Genomic DNA, 22,686 nt, shown 5'->3' on the forward strand with positions numbered 1-22,686 from the left:
TCTGAATTTTTTTTAATGTAAAAAAAGTACAGATTTAGTTGGTCTTGTTTCAAATTTGTCTGTATCTCATTTCTGAATTTTGTATAAGTTTCCATCCCTTCCATATTATTATTATTTCTGTGTGGTATCATACCAGCACATAGGAACACACAGGTGCATCTGGAAGATACTTCAGAAAGCAATTCTTGATGTGAGTATTGCTTTTTTAAAATAACCTGGCCGATTTTATCATCAAATTCCAAGCAATATTTTTGTATCTGTGATTTCTACTTGATAAATACTAACCAAATTTTCTACCTAGTTCTGAGATTCAACTGGTTTTCCTATGATTTTCCTTGTTATTCTATTAACAAAGTTCCTGAGAACTGTTATGGAACCACAAAATGGAGATCACTCAAAACCACTTCCACATGCTGTCAGCTCTATTCAGCAGCTGTGGACTGAAAGCACCCCACGTGGATCATCCCTATTATGTGGGGAATCTCCTTCACCAGTAGCAGATATTCAACATTGAGACAAGCACTGAAAAACAGTTTATTGACTTATTTACTTCATTTATACTCCTCCCCAGTTGGGACCCAACATGGCTTACAACATTCTCCCCTTCTCCATTTTATCTTCACAATAACCCTATGAGGAAGATAGGTTAGGCTTAAAATTTTAAAGGTTCGATCCCCTTTTGTTCTTTATATCCCCTGTGTCTGGGGAAATAGAGAGCTGGGGCCCCTTGTTCAGGGGCTTGTAGAATTTGTCCACTTGGCCCAATTTGCTTGAAACTCAAGGGTTCTTAAAAGACAGGCAGGAGCCATTCTTCATCAATTTTTGGTTGAAAAACATCCACTCCAGCCCTCTCAAAAAGTCCCCCTACAATGAACCCCCACACCTTCCTAAAATCACCACAGTAGGGAAACTACTCACTGACTAGGCTTGCCAGATTTTTCCTGCCTTTTTCTTTTCAGGGACTGAGCTGCTTGTAATATGGTAGCATTTGAATTGCTTTCCCTCAGCCCTGTTATACTCCCAGAAGGTGAAGGATGCCCATTATTTTTCTTTCTTGGCAAACCACTTCTCGAGGCACACCAAACAATAATACTGAGGCAGAGATACCTTAAAAAGAATAAAAGATGTATTTCACAGAAAGGAGATGGAAATGGGAGCTAACTTGGATGAAGGAATGATGGAGGCAGTAGAAATATATATTTACAAAAGAACAGCGTAGACAGATAAGCAGTATTTGTTTTCAGGCACAGGCTTAAAGAAGTTTGTTCAGCTTCAGTAAGCTTTTAGATAGTAATAAGTTGTATCCTAAGATGTTACCGTTCCTTGTACATTGCCAAGCTGAACTAAAACAGCTAATTTCAGTTCCAGAGGGCAGCCATAATGCGCAGGAGGCTGTCTGGCCCCTGAAGAGAAGAATAACTACTCTGATGACTGTGGGAGTTCAGCTCCAGCATTCAACCTCCTTTCAGAGGGTGGATGCAATGTTGGAGGTAAGCAAAGGTGAAGTTCACTCAGATTTGCCTCTGGGAGAGTGCAGTAATAGTTTTGGATCTGCCTTTGCAAAGCAGCAGACAGCTTGAAAGGTAGTTCTGCCTGGTAGTATGGAAGAGTGGTTTACCTCTACATCTGATTCCACACCCCACCCCATTGTGTCTTCGGCTAGGACAAAGATTGGAAGGAGTTCAAGCCATAGCTGCACCTCTGGCTCTTTCCTTTATAATATCCTTTATAATATCCTTATATTGCAAATGTTTCCAGAATTTTCCTCATTCATATTTGTGATTGGAATTGGAGGGTGGGCCTGAATTGACTAATCTTGTTTCTGAAGTGACAGAAAGGTATTCCCGTACAATAAAAGAGTGGAAAAGAAATAGTCTGCTGATCCTGTCTGAATCTATCATGGATTGCAACAAAGATGGATTTTTTCCACTTCAGAAAATATTTGACATACTGATATAGTAACAACTCAACAAACAGCAACTAAACATATATTTATATTTCTTTTGCCAAAACATGAATTGTGCAAGTGTAATCTTTGTTCTAATATATTTTGGTAAATCTGATTTAAAATGCCTAGGATGTTCCTGTTGATTGAAATATATGCTAACTTCACACAGTCTGCACATATGATATATACTATCTAAAATGTTAGGTTATATAGTAATAAATTAACGATATATCAATATTAATATTAATGATCCTATATCAATGCTCTTCAAGCATTTAATTCTTAGACATCAGAACTATGGAGTCTCCTAGGCAAAGCAGTGCTCCCATTTAGCTTTTATCAATGCAATTTGTCTACATGTTGAAATGTACAGTGGTGTCTTAACAAAGATGATTGCTTGAGGTCACTGCTCTTTGCCCATCTCCCACTATTTCTGCCGGATGTCTCCTTCTAGAGCAGCTTATGTTCCTCCCCTCCTCATTTTCCAAGAGTTTTTAAATCAAGCCTGTAAGACTGAGATGTTCTGCTAGGCATATGGTTGAAGCAACAACGGTTTACATCCTATCCTAACCCTTTTTTGATTGTGTTGTTAATTGATTTTTAAAAATTATTTTTATCTTTCTTTCCCTTTCCTTTTCTCCTCCCTTCTTTCTCTGTTGCCCCCATCAGTATACTATAGTAATTAAGAGTGTCACTTGGATTTAAAAAGTTGAATTTTAAAGTAATAAGGTTTTATCTATTGGCTGTTGTGGGTTTTCCAGGCTTTGTGGCTGTGGTCAGGTAGTTTTTGCTCGTAACATTTTGCTTGCATTTGTGGCTAGAATCTTCAGAGGCATGTCATGGTGAGATGTATTTCTGTCTGTGAAGATGTGTTTCTCACCTCTGGAGATACCAGCCATAGATGCAGGTGAACATTAGGAGCAAAAACAACCAGATCATGGCCACACAGCCTGGAAAACCCAGAGCAGCCAGTTGATCCTGGCTGTGAAAGTCTTAGACAATGCATTGTATTTATTATACAGATTTTAAAATGTATGCTTAAATTGTCATGTGAGTTGTCCTGAACCTGACCAAGGCCAGGAAAGGGCAGCATACAAACCCAATAAAATAATTAAACAAACAGAATACAGTGTAAAAAGCATGTCCAGTAGGTCTTACTAGAGTTCTCTCACAAGTTTAAGAAGCCTTATTGGGCATGCACAGCTTACTACATTGTGTCATCGGGAGAAAAATGGAAGAAGTCTAGAGAACAGTTCTCTCTTTACAGCAAGAGATATCTTAGCCTGGATCCCCACTTCCCACTGCCTCTCAACAAGATTGCAAAGGAAAATGAGGGGACAGCAATTTGGTGTTCAGTTGTTGCGAAACATCATTGCGGGTATGAAATTATTTAACAATAGAGTTTTGACAAATTATACAGCACCACCCTAACATGATGTTGTTAGTGACACCTGCACAATGCTGAATAGCTTGTCCCCACCTCCCAAATTGTCCCACCCATCTGACTAGAAGGACTGTCTTCTTCCATTTGAAGGACCATCTCCTTCCATATGTCCCAGATCATCAGGCAACCATTTCTTGACTATCCCACCACTTAGGTGGCCTGTTTGGCATCAACCAGAGCCTGGACCTTTTCAGTTGTAGTTCTGGCTTCATGAGAGGGCCTCCTCCTTGGAGATCTTCAGGAGGTGCTAAAAGGCTTGCCTGTTTGATGGCATTTGAGGAGAGAAAAAGATTCAGAGTTGTTATTTTATCTTTGGCCCTTTCCGCATGGGCCAAAAACGACGGCTTGGGGGCGGTAAAAACGCCGCCCCCAGGCCGCCGTTCGCACAGGCAGCGCCGACCTGACTGTGCTCCCCCTCCCCCAGGGCGGCATCAGGCCGCCCTAAACAACAACCCTTTAAAGGGTTGTTGTTGGGGGGAAAGCGTCTTCCCGGCGGCTCGGTGCGAACCGCACCGCCGGGAACACGCTGTCTCCCTGCCCCGTCCCACTCACCCTGCCTCGTCGCCTGCTGGCCGTCGAAGCCCCGCCCACGCTGTCCTCCGACCCCTGGAGGTCGGAGGGCATGGGCTGGCGCTGGCCAACTTTCATGGGGACAAGATGGGGACAAGCGCGAAGAGGCATGACTCCATCTTAGCGAGGAGCCGCCTCGCCGCTACGGCCTCTGCTGAGGCCACCCGCATGCGATGCGGCTGACGACCTCGCCTCCACGCAGTGAATTCTTGCCAGCGTGGAGGCGACAGGGAGGCCGTGCGGAAACGGCCTTTGGTTTTAGCTGTGGATGTTTTAATTACGATTAAAACCAAGAGGAAAACCAGGATATAAATGTTTTAATAAATAAAATCAATAATAATCAAATATATTTTTCTGCACTATAATCTGAAGCCTCAGTTGGTTTTATGCTCAGTGATAATGCAGTTGTACTGTACAAACCGTGAAATCCTATGAACACTTCTGTGGGGTTAAGCCCCATTGAATACATTGAACAATCAGTATATCATCCCAAATATTTAATAAAAGTTGTTGCAAGCTCATAATTATGTGCAATGTCACTGAAATGATTCCACATTTAACCCCCCCATATACTCCTATGATTGCTTTGAAATATCTGCATTGTAAACAATATAAATTTAGGAGGATAGATGGAAAGAGTATGGGTTTGGTTCCAATACATTAAAGCATATTAATACAGCCAAGTTATTGGCTGAGAGCCTTCATCAAGAAATCAGAAAGGTAAGAAATATACTGTTGATAAGATGATTATTCTTCCAGAGAAGATCAACCAGTGCAGTTGCACACATCCAATTTATTCATCCTTCACTTATTCCCCAAACATACCTATTATCTATTTGCTTCAATAGGATTATTTACTTTCTGTGCCTCAAATCCAAACTTTTGGCCCCTGTGCTTTCCAAGCTGAGAAACACTCTCCCGTTCCCACTTTCTGGTTCTAACATTACAATGTCAAATGTTCCACAGAAATTCCTTGGAGAATCAGAAAGGCTAATTAGGGTGAACTTCACCATAAAGAATACAGTTGTTAAAAGAGCTTTTGTACACACCAGAGTAATGATCATTCTTTACACAGACTGTGATTTGTTGCTGCAATTTGCAGTCATATATCTCCTAGGAACTAATTCCTGTGTTATTTATTGCGCACATGATTATTAATGATATCTTAACAACTGTTGGAAGTAACTTATTTCACCTCAATAAGTCAAGTACTTTAGCTCACTGTTTACAGATCTAGAAAGACAGCCATTTCTCACAAAAAGCCATGTTCTTTATTTTATCTCTGGGAAAAAAACAAATTCAATTGAGGCCAATTGAGGAACAATGCCTATCACCCTGTTGTCAAATTGGCTAAATCTATCTGGTTTTCTATGAAGGATTTTCCCAATCACAGCCTCTGCTGATTAGTACCTATATTTTAAGAACACAAGAAAAAGCCTGTGGGATCGGACCAGAGTCCATCTAGTCCAGCACTCTGCTACTCACAGTGGCCCACCAGGTGCCTTCGGGAGCTCACATGCAGGATGTGAAAGCAATGGCCTTCTGCTGCTGCTGCTCCCGAGCACCTGGTCTACTAAGGCATTTGCAATCTCAGATCAAGGAGGATCAAGATTGGTAGCCATAGATTGACTTCTCCTCCATAAATCTGTCCAAGCCCCTTTTAAAGCTATCCAGGTTAGTGGCCATCACCTCCTCCTGTGGCAGCATATCCCAAACACCAATCACGCGTTGTGTGAAGAATTTTTTTTTAAATAGTCCTAATTCTTCCACTCTGCATTTGCAATATATGCCCCTGGTTCTAGTATTGTAAGAAAGAGAAAAAATTCTCTGTCAACATTTCCTACCCCATGCATAATTTTATAGACTTCAATCATATCCCCCCTCAGACATCTCATCTCCAAACTAAAGAGTCCCAAAGGCTGCCGCCTCTCCTCATAAGGAAGGTGCTCCAGTCCCTAAATCATCCTTGTTGCCCTTCTCTGCACTTTTTCTATCTCTTCGATATCCTTTTTGAGATGTGGCGACCAGAACTGAACACAGTACTGCTTTATATAAGGGCATGACAATCTTTGCAGTTTTATTATCAATTCCTTTCCTAATTATCCCCAGCATAGAGTTTGCCTTTTTCACAGCTGCCATGCATTGAGTTGACATTCCCTTGGAACTATCAACTAAGACGCCCAAATCCTTTTCCTGGTCTGTGACTGATAGCACAGACCCCTGTAGTGTGTATGTGAAGTTTGGATTTTTTTACCCCTATGTGCATCATTTTACATTTTGCTACATTGAACTGCATTTGCCATTTCTTAGCCCACTCACCTAATTTATAAAGGTCTGCTTGGAGCTCTTCGCAATCCTTTGTGGTTCTCATCACCCTATATAATTTGGTATCTTCTGCAAACTTGGCCACCCTACATAATTTGGTATCTTCTGCAAACTTTACTTCCAGGTCATTTATGAATAGGTTAAAGAGCACTGGTCCCAAAACGGATCCTTGGGGGACACCACTCCCTACATTTCTCCATTGTGAGAACTTCCCATTTACATCCACTCTTTGCTCCCTGTTTCTCAACCAGTTTTTAATCCATAGGAGGACTTTCCCTCTTATTCCTTCATTGCTGAGTTTTCTCAATAGTCTCTGGTGAGGAACTTTGTCAAAAGCCTTTTGGAAATCCAAGTAGACAATGTCCACTGGTTCCCCCTTATCCACATGTCTGTTTACACCCTCAAAGAACTCTAGTAAGTTTGTAAGACAGGACTTGCCTCTACAAAAGCCATGCTGACTCTTCCTCAGCAGGTCCTGCTTTTCAACATGTTTTATAATTTTATCTTTAATGATAGATTCTACTAATTTACCAGGAACAGATGTCAAATTGACTGGCCTTCAGCCATATAGACAGACGCAGATGCTGAAGTCACAGGGAAACTGCTGGTGGTTACTTTTTCCTTTGAGGTGAGTGGGTGGAAGCTGTGCTTTCTCTATGATAGCCCCATTAGAGGTCCAACAGGTGCCCACACTATACACCTTTCAGCGCCTGGTTGAGAACATCATTTTTCTATTGGACTGATCAATGCCATCTACCCGTAGACCATTGGGCTTGTTCATTTTTAAAAAAATAATTTTGATTGTATCATTTGAATTTTACAGTTTATAATAATTTCCTTCTTCATACATTTTCAAACAATACTTTTCTCCCCTTTTCTCCCTCCCCCATTACTTCTTATTCATAGTTTTGTCACACAAGCAGCAGTAAATTCATTCTCTGTTGCCTCTTCTCCCATATTTCTTCATTGACTTGAGCTTCTTTCATCCAGTCCACGTATATTATCCATATCTTCAAATTTTCATTCTGTTTATCTTGCCACGTCTTATTTTTGGTTAGTATATCGAAAATATCAAGTGTCACTTGTTCCCAGATATATTCTAACCATCTCTGAAGTGTCCATTTTTTCTTTTCTTTCCAGCCCAAGGCTATTGTTGCATGGGCTGCTTTAATCATTATTTTATACATATAACTATATTGTTTATCCACCCTTCTGTCTTCCATTACACCCATGAACATTAAGTCATTATTTAAATCAATATTTATCTTCACCAGTTTCTCGATATATAACAATACAATTGTCCAAAAATTTTTTACTTCTGCACATTCTATCCCAGGGGTAGGGAACCTGCGGCTCTCCAGATGTTCAGGAACTACAATTCCCATCAGCCCCTACCAGCATGGCCAATTGGCCATGCTGACAGAGGCTGATGGGAATTGCAGTTCCTGAACATCTGGAGAGCCGCAGGTTCCCTACCCCTGTTCTATCCACATATGGCTATAATATGCCTCTTGGTCTCCACAGTGCCAGCATTTAGAGCTAAGTCCTTTAATCATATATGCTAGTTGTTTTGGTGTTCTATACCATTTTAATATCACTTTTCTTTCTAACTCCATATATTTTTCAATCTTTATATTTTTCCAACTGTCTATTAATTTGTCAGTATTACTAATGTCTAGAAATCCTTCTTTCTCCCATTTTTGTTTCAATGTTCTTATCATGAATTCTTTATCATCTACCATATATTTGTATATATGCCCTAAAATTGCATTTTCCATATAGTTCCAGACATTTCGACATTATACATTCTCCTTTTAACCGTGAAATCTTTATCCTTTCCCAAATGCCTGTAAGGAATTCCATAGAAGCAGAAATAAAAGGCTCTTTGGTGAAAAGACCGTTTATTCAGACATCTTAGAAAGCTCAAGTACACGCAGTGGCAGGAATGACACTTCCCGCCAGAAGCACAGGTTATAACTCTATCCATCCCATCCCCCTCCCGGCTTCCCATGGGAACGGAGACCTCATCTCCCGCGCAGAGATAAAGTCTCCGCCGATGAAGCTGGCCCATCGCCCGGGCTGTGGAATGTACTCAAGGTTAGGCGGCTGCCCTTCCCATCAACACCATTGAAACCTTTACACTCTGCCTCCCTTAAAGAAGACCCCTCCCCCCCAGGTTTATGCGGAAAGGCGCGGTGGAAAGCAGAAATAAGGGTGGGGGCGTCAATATTTTCGGAATAAACCCATTGATTATACCCAGAGGAATATCCCGCCCCAGGGACCAAATATTGCAAGCGTTTGCGATTAAAGCGAGAGTCCAGGATGGCGTCAATTTCGTAGTGCTTGTGGCCATCAATAATAGTCGGTGGGGGTCTCTCCGGCGGGTCGTGCCAGGCATCGGAAGCGGGAGCCTCCTTGAGTAAACTGGAATGGAAGACAGGATGAATGTTACTAAGAGAGTTAGGCAAATCCAATCGGGCAGTGACATCATTAATCACTTTAGTAATCTGAAAGGTCCCACGAATCTTTTGCCTAGTTTGGAAAATTTATGCACGTCTCTGAGATTTTTGGTAGACAAATACACCCAAGCGCCTACACGCAGAGGGAAATCCGAGCGGTGCTTATCCGCTTTGCAGCTTTTGGGAGTCCTTAGCCTGTTGTAAAGGCGGTCTGGACCGATTTCCACCCCTCGGCTAGGGATGAAATCCATTGTTGAAACTCTGGAGGATCCAAAGCTGTTGCGGGTAGTTGCGGCAACGGCGGGAAGGAGCGACCAGACACAATTTCAAAGGGGGATTTCTTTGTACTGCTATGAACCGCATTGTTATAGGCGCATCTCCGCGAAGCGGAATGAGCTCTGCACCAATTGTCTTGGTGGTAGTTGGTGTAACAACGTAAATACTGCTCTAGGGTTCTGTTCGTTCTCTCCGACTCACCGTCACTTTGAACGTGGTAGGGGGCGGCGACGCCGGGCTGCCCCTAACAACCCTAAAAAAGCCTTCCAGAACTTTGAAATGAATTGGGGGCCGCGGTCGGAGACCACCTTAACGGGGGCGGAGTGTAGACGGTAAACATGTTGAATGAACAGCCGTGCTAACTTAGGAGCGGAGGGGATGGAAGCACATGGAATAAAATGGGCTTGTTTAGAAAATAAGTCAACCACTACCCATAAGACCGTGTTGCCATGACTTTCCGGTAAATCTGTAATAAAATCCATGGAGATGACTTCCCAGGGGCCGGAGGCCACCGGGAGAGGTTTCAACAGCCCATGGGGCTTTCCCGGAATGTTTTTGGCTTCTGCACAAACAGAGCAACCTTTAATATATGCCTCAATGTCCTTGCGCATTGCCGCCACCAGAACTGACGGCGGGCCAAATGCAGAGTTTTCAGAAAGCCAAAATGTCCAGCCGAAGGGCATCGTGGGCAGGCTTCAAGAACCTGCTTGGCGGAGGGGAGGTAGCGCATCAACACTCCCCCCTCCGCCAAACTCCATTCTCCAAACGCAATTGGGAGTCACCTTCCTCCGCTGGAGGCTCATGCAGCCCCGGCTCCGCGAGTTCCCGCAGGAAAGGAGAGACGGGACTGGGGATGAGCGGAGAAGGGGGAGCGGACGTCAGAGAGCGGGGGACAGCGAGCCCCAACTGGGAGGGGGGGAGAACAGTGCGTGGAATGTCTCGTAAGGCAGCTCCACCCCTCCCTCGGTAGGCGCGAGAGCTGCGTCAGCCAGTTTATTGGTTTTCCGGGAAAAATGGACTGTGAAAGAGAAACGAGAAAAGAAATCGCCCAACGGAGTTGTTTTGGCGGACATCTTGAGGGGGGTGGAAAGAGCGGCCAGGTTTTTGTGATCCGACCAAACCTGAAAGGGGTGTTTAGCCCCCTCCAGCCAGTGGCGCCAAGTGGAGAGTGCTACTTTGATGGCCGCAGTCTCTTTATCCCCCACAGTCCAGTTGAGTTCAGCACCGGAGAATTTCTTTGACAAATAAGCACACGGAACCAGTCTACCATCTTTATTTTTTCTGCAACAGGGCTGCCCCAAGCGCTTTGTCCGAGGCATCCACGTGAACCACAAACGGGAGATCTGGGTCAGGGTGCTTTAGGATGGGTTCGTGGTAAAAGCAGACTTTAAGAGCTGAAAGGCTGTTTGACATTCTTCAGACCAGGAAAGGGGCCCGGCTTGGCGGACAGTGGATCTTTACCCTTAGTGCGTAAGAGGTCTGTGAGAGGGAGAGTCAGTTCAGCGAATTGGGGTATGAAGTCACGATAGAAATTAGCAAAACCCAGAAAAGATTGGAGTTCTTTACGGTTGGTGGGGGCAGGCCATTGGAGGACCGCGTCAATTTTAGCAGGAGCCATTTTTAAGCCCTCGGCTGGCGAGATCCGGTAACCCAAATAGTCCATAGAGGTCTGGTGGAAACAGCATTTGGAGAGTTTGGCAAAGAGAGAGTTGTTGAGCAAGCCGCTTTCAATACTTCCCAACCAATGCTTCATGCTCTTCCATGGTTTGTGAATCAATTAAAACGTCATCTAAGTATACCACAACTCCCTTGTACAATAAATCATGGAGAACTTCGTTGATAAGGGCCAGAACAGCCCCGGGGGCCCCACTTAACCCTAATGGCATTATCAAGTAGTCAAACTGTCCAATCATTGTGTTAATCGCAGTCAAGTGTTCATAGCCTTCAGCAATTCTGACCCTGTAGTAAGCTTCTCTCAAGTCCAATTTAGTAAAGATCGCCCTTTGCCCAATGCATCTAAGAGGTCCTTGATCAAAGGCAAAGGATATTTATTGGACAGGAGACTGCATTGAGACCTCGATAATCTGTGCAAAGTCAGAAGACCCATCTTTCTTTTTTACAAACAAAACGGGAGCAGCGTGTGTGTGTTTGGTAGCCCGCCGTATGAACCTCTTGGCGAGGTTCTTGTCCAAGAAGGCACGAAGTTCCTTCTCCTCATTGGGACTCATACGGTAGATTCTACCTTTGGGCAGTTGCGCTCCCGGCTGTATAACGATTTTGCAGTCAGTGTCTCTATGGGGTGGCAACTGATCGCATTCTTGCTCCTGAAAAAATCTGGCTAGATCTTGGTACGCCGGTGGGATGCCAATAGAATCGGGAGCAATCGCTGATGAAGCCAGAGAGGGGGGTGTCAGGAGAAGTTGAGTTTTCCAATTCATGTGTTCACCGCAGGGAGGGTCAGTGAATTCTAAGATCCTTTCTTTCCAAATGAACTTTGGTTCATGTAACAATAACCATGGCATGCCCAGAACTATGGAGTGTTTGGCCACTGGCACCAAAATAAAACTAATTTTCTCCCAATGGTCGTGGCGAACGGAGGAGAACCGTTGTGTTTTTGAACTGGGCCGTCCTTCGTTCCCGAGAGGGCTGCCGTCCATTTGGGTGAATGGTATGGGCTTAGCCAGGGGAATTTGGTCCAGACCTCCAGCTCCTCTGCCACCTGGGGCCGCATTAAGCAATGGGAGCAGCCAGAATCCACAAGGGCCGAGGCTATAATGCGATGGTGCTTAGCGGGGGTGGCCAGAAACGCTGGACAGTAATGGGAGCGCTGCCTTCACTCACCGCGTCAGGAGTCGGACCCATGTCCATGGGGGCTGAAGAAAGGCAAACAGCTGCTTCCCCCTCCTCCGGGTCGCCTTCGATGACCGCTTTAGATGAGCCCGTCGGGGGCGGCCCCGCTTCGCCTGGTGCCTTGGCAGATGGGGTGCGCGTTGCTGGAGCGGTTGGTTCTTGGTTCTTCGGACAGTTGGCGGCTAGATGACCTGGTCCTCCGCAGTAAAGACACAATCCCAGTCGGCGACGCGCCAGAGGTGGTCTCGGTAGGGGCGGCTGGGCAGCTGGTGGGCTTATGGCAGGTTTTGGCGTGGCGGCCTCCGGCACGAAGCGTATTCCAAGCGAGACGCCACCTGGGATCCCAACTGGATCCAATCAGCAATAGTGCGAGGAACCCGAATTAAAAACACCGCTTTCACGCAGCTTGCCGTCAACAGCATCCGAGAAGTATTCGCATTTCATGCCGCTCAGGCCACTCAGGAGGAGTCGAGCAGTCGCGCATGAAATTCACGGGCAAATTCTGCAAACGAGCGGTTGCCCTGCTGGATAGTTTTGATGGTGCGGATAGCTTCATTTTCGGCGCCCGGATCTTGGAAGCGCGCGCTTAAGGCTTGGAGGAGTGCGGGCACCGTGCGAGAGTCTTCATCTTGCAAATCCAAAAGAGTCACAAACCAGTCGGCTGCTGCCCCATCCAGGACTGAGCCGATGTCCCGTATTTTTTCGCGCTCAGACCGGTATAAATCATCATAGTCCTCCATGTGGGCATCGAGTTGTAAGATGAAGTAGGGGAGTTTGGAAGCGGTCCCATCGTAAACGGGCAGGTATCGGGGCCTGTAGTAACCCCTTTCCATGGCTCTTGGCGCCTGCAGGGCGGCGGATGCGCAGGTTGAGCAGGTTGGGCGGGCAACGGTTGCAACGGGGCCGGAATCGGTGGCGGTATTAATGCCGGTGCCGCTGGCGTTCCCGTGGGAGCTGGTCCTTGGAAGGTGGCAGGCCCAACAGCGTTGCCCCTCTGGCGCCCGGCAGTATCAGTGACAGCGTAGACTCCAACTTGGGGCTTCCTGGTCTGCTGCTTCCTCAGTTCCCTCTCCAAGGCAGCCAGCTCTCTCTCCTTGCGGATCAATGCATCCTGGTGCGCATGCAGAGCTGCTTTTTCTCGCTCCAATTTAGCCAATTCGCCCCGCTTAATAGCTGCAGTAAGCTCACTTTGCGGCGCAAGCGCCTGAACGCTTTCGCTGCCGCTGTAAATCCAGTTTGGAGTGTTCCAGGACCTTTATCATGGACTGACAGATTCTGCGCATATTGTCGTTGGAGCACATACTTTGGCACGGTCCAACTCGAAGTTGGACTTCTTTGGCGTTGCTGTTCCCGGTCCCTCTGCAGGTTTTCGCGCTCTTGCTGCAGCTGTGCCCGTTCCTCCTCCCATAGCTTGCGTTCACGGGTCCATGCTTCTTTGGCATCTCGCAGTCGGCCCACTTCCTCCTCCCAGCCTCTTCGATGGGAGAGGGAACAGATCCGCCTGGGAGTGTAGGCTTCTTCGACTCTTCGTCGCCTGGAAGCCGGTGACATCGAGACACCGTAGCCACCGGTGGCTCCCCGGGCACCTTGCAGGTGCAGCCGCTGACCCGATCAGGGGTCCGATCGGAAGACGGTAACGGATACCACCTCCCAATCCCAGGTTTAGTCCCAGTGTCCTTCGGACGGGCCCCAGTGCTGTGCCACGGTGGTTCTTTGGGAGCATCACCAAAATACGAGTCCAGGAATCGTTCAATGGACTCCTGGGTTGCCGCATGAAAGGTGGTCAGGCCCGTCTCCTCCATGACAGGTTGCATCTGAGGTTTGTAATCCATACGAAAACGGGTACAGATCCGATCCACAGGCGCCGATCCATAGACAGCCCCAAACGACTCATGTAAATCCCTTATGGTCGCCGCCACGTCCCTCGTTCCAACGGAGTAAAGGAAGACTCGTGCTGATACGAGGACGGGAAAGAGTCACCAGCGAGACCCGTTCTCCCGCCGGTTCCTCCAGATCCAGAAGGGAAAGGTTGGAGCCCTCTTTGGGGGCTACCGCACCTTCCCCAGAAACATTCAACCTCTCCATGCCGAGACACCAGAGGTCCACTGCACTAGGGATATAGATGAATTAGGATTCCTGCCACAATGTAAGGAATTCCATAGAAGCAGAAATAAAAGGCTCTTTGGTGAAAAGACCGTTTATTCAGACATCTTAGAAAGCTCAAGTACACGCAGTGGCAGGAATGACACTTCCCGCCAGAAGCACAGGTTATAACTCTATCCATCCCATCCGCCTCCCGGCTTCCCATGGGAACGGAGACCTCATCTCCCGCGCAGAGATAAAGTCTCCGCCGATGAAGCTGGCCCATCGCCCGGGCTGTGGAATGTACTCAAGGTTAGGCGGCTGCCCTTCCCATCAACACCATTGAAACCTTTACAATGCCTCTCAAAACCAACCAGTTCTCAATTCCTCCTATCTCTGTAAAATTTTGTAATGTCATAATTTCTCCTCCTTCCCTAATCAAATTTGCCATAGTTTGAATTCCTTTTCTTTTCAATATTTTAATCACTTTTTTTCCTTCTTTGCCAGCCACACATCCCAAAGGTGCCACATCCAGGGTGCCAGGCATCCATTTACCTCTCCATTTTTCCCATATATCTAGCAAGACCTTTCTTGGTCCTAATGCTTTTTGATTTCCTTTCTTCAACTCTTTATTGAAGATACCATGTACACCAACTCCTTCGTTTATTTCATTTTCAAACTTAACCCATTTTTCGACATTATCCTCATTATCCTCTTAATCTGGAATCTCCCTTTTTCACCAATAGAAAAACTGGTTGGACCCAATCCCATTATTTTTTATGATCTCTTTCATGATCATACAAGAAGAGCAATAGAGATGTTTGGTTTAAGACAATTCTATGACCATCATATTATATTTTGATATATCAACATATGCCAATAGAAGTAAACAGCCAATGCAATCGGGGGGGGGGGGTCCTCCTCTGGAGGCAGCATGGGCTTATGCCACTGGATTTGCCCTTTCCCAAGCACTTACCTCAGCTAGGGGGCAAATCCACCAGGTTTCAGTCACTGAAGGGCCCAGCTCCAGAACCCAGCTTTCTGTTGGCATTCCCACATTGCCCTGAGCTATGTTGGCATGACAGGGGCATGATGAGGGTGCTCCCAGGGGTGAAGCTGATCTTAGTCTGTTCCCACTGCCTGTTTTGCCCCCTTGCATCAGTAGGCCAGCCTCAGAGATATGCTATATTTTCTGTAGCATATCTCTGCTTTTCCCTTTGGAAACCCTAATTACATTTACCTCAGGGTCATCACTCAGCAGATCATACTTCATTAAAATTCAGTTATGTTAGAATGTATGTGCTGCCTTTCTTCCTGTGCTGTTCATCGAATTCATTAGTCAGCATCATTCAGTGTGCTGAGCCATATTCAGAACCTACTGGATTAAACTACACTTCCTAGGCAGTAGGCATCCTTCAAATCTCAACACAAGTACAATTGCAGCAGCAATGAAAACAACACAGAGGAATATGCTATGCAAATGCAGGCCATTTGTGCACTCACCCACTGCCACTCAGCTCTCTGCTTTGCATTTCCTTGTTTACACATGGGAAGGTACACTGCTGCTTCTCCGAAGGTATGCTACCATTTCCCCTGGTCCTTTGTTTCTGGGTCAGGAAGTTGTTCACCCCTTCTTTTCTTCCTTCCTTTTTTTTTAAATACACAGTTTCAATTATCTGTCTTGGGGAAGACAGATCAAATGTCTTACAGTTTAAAAAGTTTTTTTCCTGGTGATCCCCAGGAAACCCATGAGCAAGGAAAGGCAGGGTGGAGTAGAAAAGCTGAGCAAACCAAAAGCAAAATACACACTGGTGTGCTCCACTTGCCCTGTGCAGGCAGGAAAAAGATAGTGCTTTCCCCGCTCCTGGAAACCATAGGGTTTTTCTGATCTGTGGTGCGATGAGATCTTAAGAGGAGGGGAATGCACACAATGGATAATCTGGCCCCAATTAATGTCTGCTTAACTCGAAGACTGAACATGAACACCCATTTAAAAACCCTGTTGAAAACTTATGATATTACACTATATTGTTATTACTGAGTGAAGAGCTGGCATCGGCAAACATCAGTCTTTGTTCTAATCTTTGTGCTTTTCTAGTGTTCTACAGAATGACAGTCATCTCTGGGTTCCCATGCACTTGCATATATTCTCTGTCTTATTCATTTTTCTCCAAACAGCTAAGCATAGCAAACAACACACACACTTGAAAAACTGACTTCCTTTGTCTTTATAAATCATTTGACTCAATAAATTGTCTTATCTCATTTGTTCAGCATTAAAGCTCTGATTCATAATCTAAGATTGCCAGAGAATTCTGCCAAATTCAGATTTTTCACTCAGCTTTCTGGCAGCTTCCTTCTGCCCCTGGGTCTACTTTACACTGGATTCTGGACTGTCCAGAATCTGGTTCAAATTGAATCAGAATAGGTTCACAGAGTTTAGTACAAATTGATGACATCAGCCGATTGTGCCGGGGCCTCGCAGACTCTGCGGCATCCTACTCATCAACATGGAATTCACTGAACAAGTTCAAACATACTTACTAGAAGCAGAGAGATGGCCCAGAAGGCTCTGTGAAGAAGATCACAGGAGAGATAGGGCCCCCGAATGCTGTCATGTGGGTGCAGTGTGTCCAGGGAACTAGGAATCATAAGAGAAGAATTATTGTTCCTGCTAACATGTTTTGTGGATTGCATTCAATGGCAGCACTTTTGAAGTGAAGCAAATATGTATGATCCTCTGAAGATGCCAGCCACAGATGCAGGCAAAACATCAGGGGAAAATGCTACTAGAACATGGCCATACAGCCCAGAAACCCCACAACACCACAAATATGTATATAGTTATAAATTTTACCTCAGCCTCTGCCTAGTTCAGAGGACAATGAAAGCATCACCATAAACACTCTGGCACCATGTTGGGGGCAGTTACCTGCATTCTGAAAATATCTTTCAAGACTTCCAGTCTTTGTACAGAGAATTCATGAAGTTGCTTACTATTGTCTCCCTGGTATGCAATGACTTTTCAAAGTGAGCACATGCTCACTTTTATGCAGGTAGAGTTTATCAGTTTGTAAACTAAAAGTGCTGTGTTGCTGAAAAGTCTGTCAAATGCAGAGCTCCCAGATGGCTCCCCCCACCCCTTTTTGGTGAAGTTCTGGAGGCTGAAGTAGAGGGAAGGGAGAACAACAATAACACATGCGATAGTGACAGGAAGGTGCCTGGAGGAGTGCCTGTCTTAATCTGACTGAGGAAGCAAGATGTGGAAGCAACCAATGAAATCTGCATATCTAAGGAGTCTGGAAACATCATCAGATGAAAAAAGGGAATATCAGGACTGAAAAGGCTGCAGGAGTTTGCAAGCAAATGTCAAGAAACATACAAGAAGATGTCAAGAAAAGTATGACAAGCACTTGGCTGCAAAGATTAGGGGGCTAAATATATGCATGATGAGCAGCAGCACACGGCTCTGTTACTTGTCGGAAAATGAGGAGCAGTTTTGTAAGCAGGAAGACAAAAACAATCCGCAAGACAATTTTTGACAGAGAAACTTGGAGCTGAAATGTATACAGAACTGAGACCAATCAGATATTGTTTGCCATGTCCTATATAAAGCAAAATAAAGCTTGATCACTATAGAGACGACTTAATCTTTACAAAACAGTTTTCTTGCATCACTTTTTTTCTGTGTTTCATCAGATCAAGTTTCAACTGTTGGGGACTGACCAGGCAAGAAATCTTTAAGTGTGGTAGATAGCTTGATGAAAAGTGCAAATTCTGTGATGATAAGTATTATTAGGAATGAGACTGAAAATAAAGTGGAGAGTATTGCAATATATAAATCAGTCGGGCAGTCACTTTGGGAATTCTGTGTACAGTTCTGACAACCCAATATGAAAAAGGAACCGGAATACAGCCAGGAAAATGCAACCAAAATCATCAAGGCGTTCCTTCAAGGAAACAATTTGAGGCTTAGGGGACACTCGGTGAAAATGATAGCAACGAGATTCAAGACAGACAAAACAGGGGTGAGTTTGAGTTTCCAAAGCTGTTCAGTTTGAATATCTCCATTTTGATTTCATATCTTCCTCAGTGAATCTTTATTTATGCACCAGTTTCTCCTTCCCCAACATTATAGTGCTCCCATTAAAATTAATATCTTTGTATCAATGGCTTATCAGTAGCATATGTGGCAAAAATGGTATCAAGTTGCATTAAAGAAACAAATGGATCATAAACAAAATCAATGGATGACAATGACAATATGTGATATCAAACAGAAACTATAATAGCCATATGAGCTCATCATTAAACAACAATAAAATTATTTTCTGCATAAAGTAAACAATTAATTTGTGGAACTGTCAGCCATGATATATAGTAAAATCCACTAGCAAAGGTTGAATAAAGACTGTAGACAAATGCATAGAGGGATACCAATTTGGCTATTAAGGTAAATAGACCCTCTTTGTGAGGAAGAATATCCAAATATCAGTTGCTGGAGAAGTTTTGGTCTCTTTGTCTCTCCTATGGGCCTTCCAGGCCATCTGCCTGTTCATTCTGAACCTGATAGATGACAGGTGTGATACACAAGGGTTCCAATTTTTTTATGGTGAATCTTTTTTTTCGGAGTGAGATTACATATTTCATTTGTCAGTGAGATCTTCAGATGGTAAGTTATCACCACAACATGTATATAACTTATTAAGCCATATAGTCCTGTCATTGTGTAAGAACCATTTTCACTTTACTTCCACATTTGAACAGAGCTGCATGGAGGAAACAATATTCTCCTTTCCGTTGTACAGGACAATGAAGTTTATCTCCACTCCATATTAAATTACTATATGGAAACTAGGCATTCAACATTAGGCAAAAATATAAATACTAGTTCTCAGGAGATATATGTACATTCAGAAGGCAGGTTCATTGTGCAAAATATATATGAGGAAGTCTCCTTGTGAGAAGTTTACCACATCAAAAATTCAACTGAGAATCAAACAGTTAGGAAGTGGAGGAAATTCCCATGCAAAAAAGGGGCGGGGGGTACGAAGCATGTCCCTAGTGTAATGACTAAATCATAGAGTTTGGGGTGATTTTTTTTCTGCCTGTAATAATTCATATGAAACTCTTTGAGCACTTAAGAATAGTACTGTAAAAATGATTGTAACATATTAGTTAAATGTTTTAACGATATCAGTTTCTTCTATTTGTAGGGTAATGTTGAGCTGAACATTTGTAAACCCTTGAGGTATCAGCAGGGGCAGAGTGGCCATCTAACTTACAGGGAAATCTTCCATGGGTAATTTCTAAAGCGCTCCTGGTGGCCAGGAGTAAGCATAGCAAAGCCCCAGCAACTCTGCCAACACTTCAGAGACTCCTTGCCTCAGATAGAATTGGAGTCAGATTACTAATTCTCTCCTCCTCAATTGCTGCTAGTCTGCAAGCAAATGCACTGGGTGAGCTAACACACATTGCTGGCATCACTTGGTTAAGTGGCCCTGCAGTGCTGGATTGTAGTACAGTAAGAGCAGCTCAGCTATGCTTAATCCTGGGCTATTTTCATTTCTCAGTCCACTCCTGATTATTAGAGGCAGACTTCAGGCATAGAGGAAATCGCTTGGGAGGTGAGGATCCTGTGTGTTTTTCCTTCTGCCTTTCCAGCCATTTTTCTTTCAAGGGATCTTATTTCATTTCTTGGAAATGCAGTCCAGAAGTAATTATTTTCAGGTTTTGGACAGTGATCCTCACACCTGCTCATAAACTTCCATTATCGCTTCCTTAAGTAAGGTTTGATGTGTCTTGTGTATTGGGACTATACCTGGCCCTAGTCATAGGCTCTGTCTGCTGACTTTGGAAATTAGCATGAAGTGGTAAACGTCTCAGTTTCTGATTTTCCACTTAATTTGTGGTGACTCATCTGTGTTTGTTTATGGCCACTGATGTGTACTCTGACTAATAAGAAATGGATGTGTAATCGCCAGCAGAAAGCTCATGCTTCATTTCAAAGTTGCCATATAATGGTCAGTCTCAGCATGCAATTTTCTGTTTAACTAGTGCACTTGGCACTGCAGTTGCCAAATGGAAATGCTCATTCCCAGTCACCCATATAATGGACTACACACTATACAGGCAATCTGTGGAATAACTATAGTCTTTATATGCAGCTGTGTTCATTCTTTTCATTAGCTGCATGCTTGCCAGTGTATTTTCTCCCAGTTCTTTAAAGTTATGAATAAAAACAGACTGCTGCAAGCAAACTATTACCATTCCAAAATGCAGACAAGTATTGATTGGCAGAGAGGGACAGTGAAATTTGCTTAGTATGTGTAAAATTTGGACTGCTATTTTATAGCAATCATTTGGGGCTCCTTGAAATGCATCTTGTAATTATTCTTACAATGTCTTTAATGTGAAAAGGGCTAAATTCATTATTCTTATTTCATGTTTCCTCACAGAAAAACTGTGCAAAGCAGATGTGTCCTCATTTTTCTTCAACGGAACTGAGGCTGGACGACACCAGCTTACAGGAGGCCACCAAGTGAGACCAGGTACCTTGTGTGCAAATGCCTATTAAGGCATCACATTGTTTAGTCATTGGATCCAGCAGAAAATTTCCCCTGCGAAACAGGGGGTAATTTTTTGCCAATTCTCCCCTCTCACTGCATACCTCATACTGTTAATGGGGAGGGGGGGGATGCTGTCCTAAAAAAAGAGATTATTTAAGTCCGAAATGCAATAGGGATGCTCTGATCTAGATGGCCCAGGCTATCCTGATCTTGTCAGATCTCAGAAACTAAGCAAGGTTGGCCCTAGTTAGTATTTGGATGCAAGACCACCAAGGAAGTCCAGGGTCACTGTGCAGATGCCAACAGCAGCAAATCACCTTTGAACATCCCATGCCTTGAAACCTCCTGCGGTGCCATCCGAGCCACCCCTGTTCCCGAGGGCCTAGGGAGGGAAGAAGGTGGCTCAGACGGGTGCCACAACAGCAGGCAGGATCTTTCTTTAGGTACCTCCCCAATGCCAGCTCTTCCGAGCCAAGTTGGCACAGGAGAGGGGGGGTTGGGATGATTTTGTCCCTCCCCACCATTGCACCCAGGGTCATTTGACACACACCCCTCGTCCAATTCGGCAGTACGCCTATGTGTCTCACTCTGGTTTCTGAAATCCTTTCAGTCACTAGAGACTTCCCACAAGACTCATAACATTGGTGTAACATATTTCAGATGAATGAAGGTAGCGGTATGGCAACTGAAAAGACAAAGATCAATACAATCTTAATGTCTAGGTAAGATTTTATGTCAAAACTGATATTTGCTTAAAGTTGTGATTTCATTCTTCTCCATAAACAACACTGTAAGCATCTCATAACTGCATCAAGAAAAAAAGAAATATAGCAGTCATTTGCTGCCACTGGAATGTTCATCAATTTCTGCTATTATTTCAGACTTCACACATACATTTGGCTTTCATATGTTTCTTGTGTATATTTCACACATACATCATTTAACCATGTTAATCAGTTAAGGAAGCTTAATAGGCTAAAGTGAAAGAGGGGGAACAGAAAAATTGTATTCCTCTTGCAGAATTGCCTTCCATGAGTTCCATCAGTTGAAAATGACTTCTGGATGCAAACCAATGATAGCAACTCCCATAAAACCCCCAGTATTGCCAGTATTACTATCAGAAACAATATCATATAACAACACCGTCCCTACATGAGTCATAGATAGAAGATGCAAAATAACAAGCTGCTTTTTATGTTGGTTTTGTTGATAGTCTTGTATTCTTTACAGTTTTAAAATATTTGTTTGTTTGTTTGTTTGTTTGATTTAGTATACCACCCTATGCCCGAAGGGCTCTGGGCAGTATACAACATAAAATCATACATAAAACGCAATTATCACTGGAGGAGCTAATAAATAATTAGTTAATAAATAGGCCTATGGGCAATATCCAAGCTCCATATCTATAAAATTAATCCCATTAAACAGCGGTTATTTATTCTCCTCAATGGGGACTCAATAAGAACTCATTATTCAACTCTCCTTTGTTTTATCCTTCCAGCCATGTAAAGTGGGTTAGGATGTGTGACTGGCTCAAGATCATCCAGAAAGTTCCCATGGCACAGTGCGGGTTTACACCTGAGTCTCCAACATCTTAATCTGATACTGTAATCACTACACAACACTGCCTTACTATTTGTATAGTATTTGGAGATAATAAACATATCAATATAGCTGATTCTCAAGGTTTGGTTTCTGTCAGTAAAAAGCAAGGGCTTTTCCACTGGAGTCCTTTAAGGGAGAACTCATGTTCACATGCATCCATGCAGGCAGCGATTGGAGCTCGTGGAAACAATCCGGGTTGCTGTTGCGCCTTTGCATGGAGATACATTTCTTATTTTATTTACTTCCCACTGATGTGTAGCTACACAGGCATGCACAAATGAATCCCCACAGCCATGCTCTCACAATATGACCATCTGCATGTGCTTAGCTACTCAGATGTAAGATACAAAAAAATTGAAAGGAAAATGAAGGCAAATAAAGCACCTCCTGCCCAGCCATTCACTCAGGAGCGCCTGCAATAGAAGATTTTTGAAAAGACTTGTGAATAGCCAGTTTGGGGGAAATAACATGGGACAGATTTGTTTCAGGGGTGGGATCTGTGTGAAGCCCCCCCCCCAAAAAAAAAACATGCTTTTAACCATCCTACACCCATGTGAA

Source organism: Sphaerodactylus townsendi, linkage group LG07 (assembly GCF_021028975.2).
Source record: "Sphaerodactylus townsendi isolate TG3544 linkage group LG07, MPM_Stown_v2.3, whole genome shotgun sequence".
Lineage (NCBI taxonomy): Eukaryota > Metazoa > Chordata > Lepidosauria > Squamata > Sphaerodactylidae > Sphaerodactylus > Sphaerodactylus townsendi.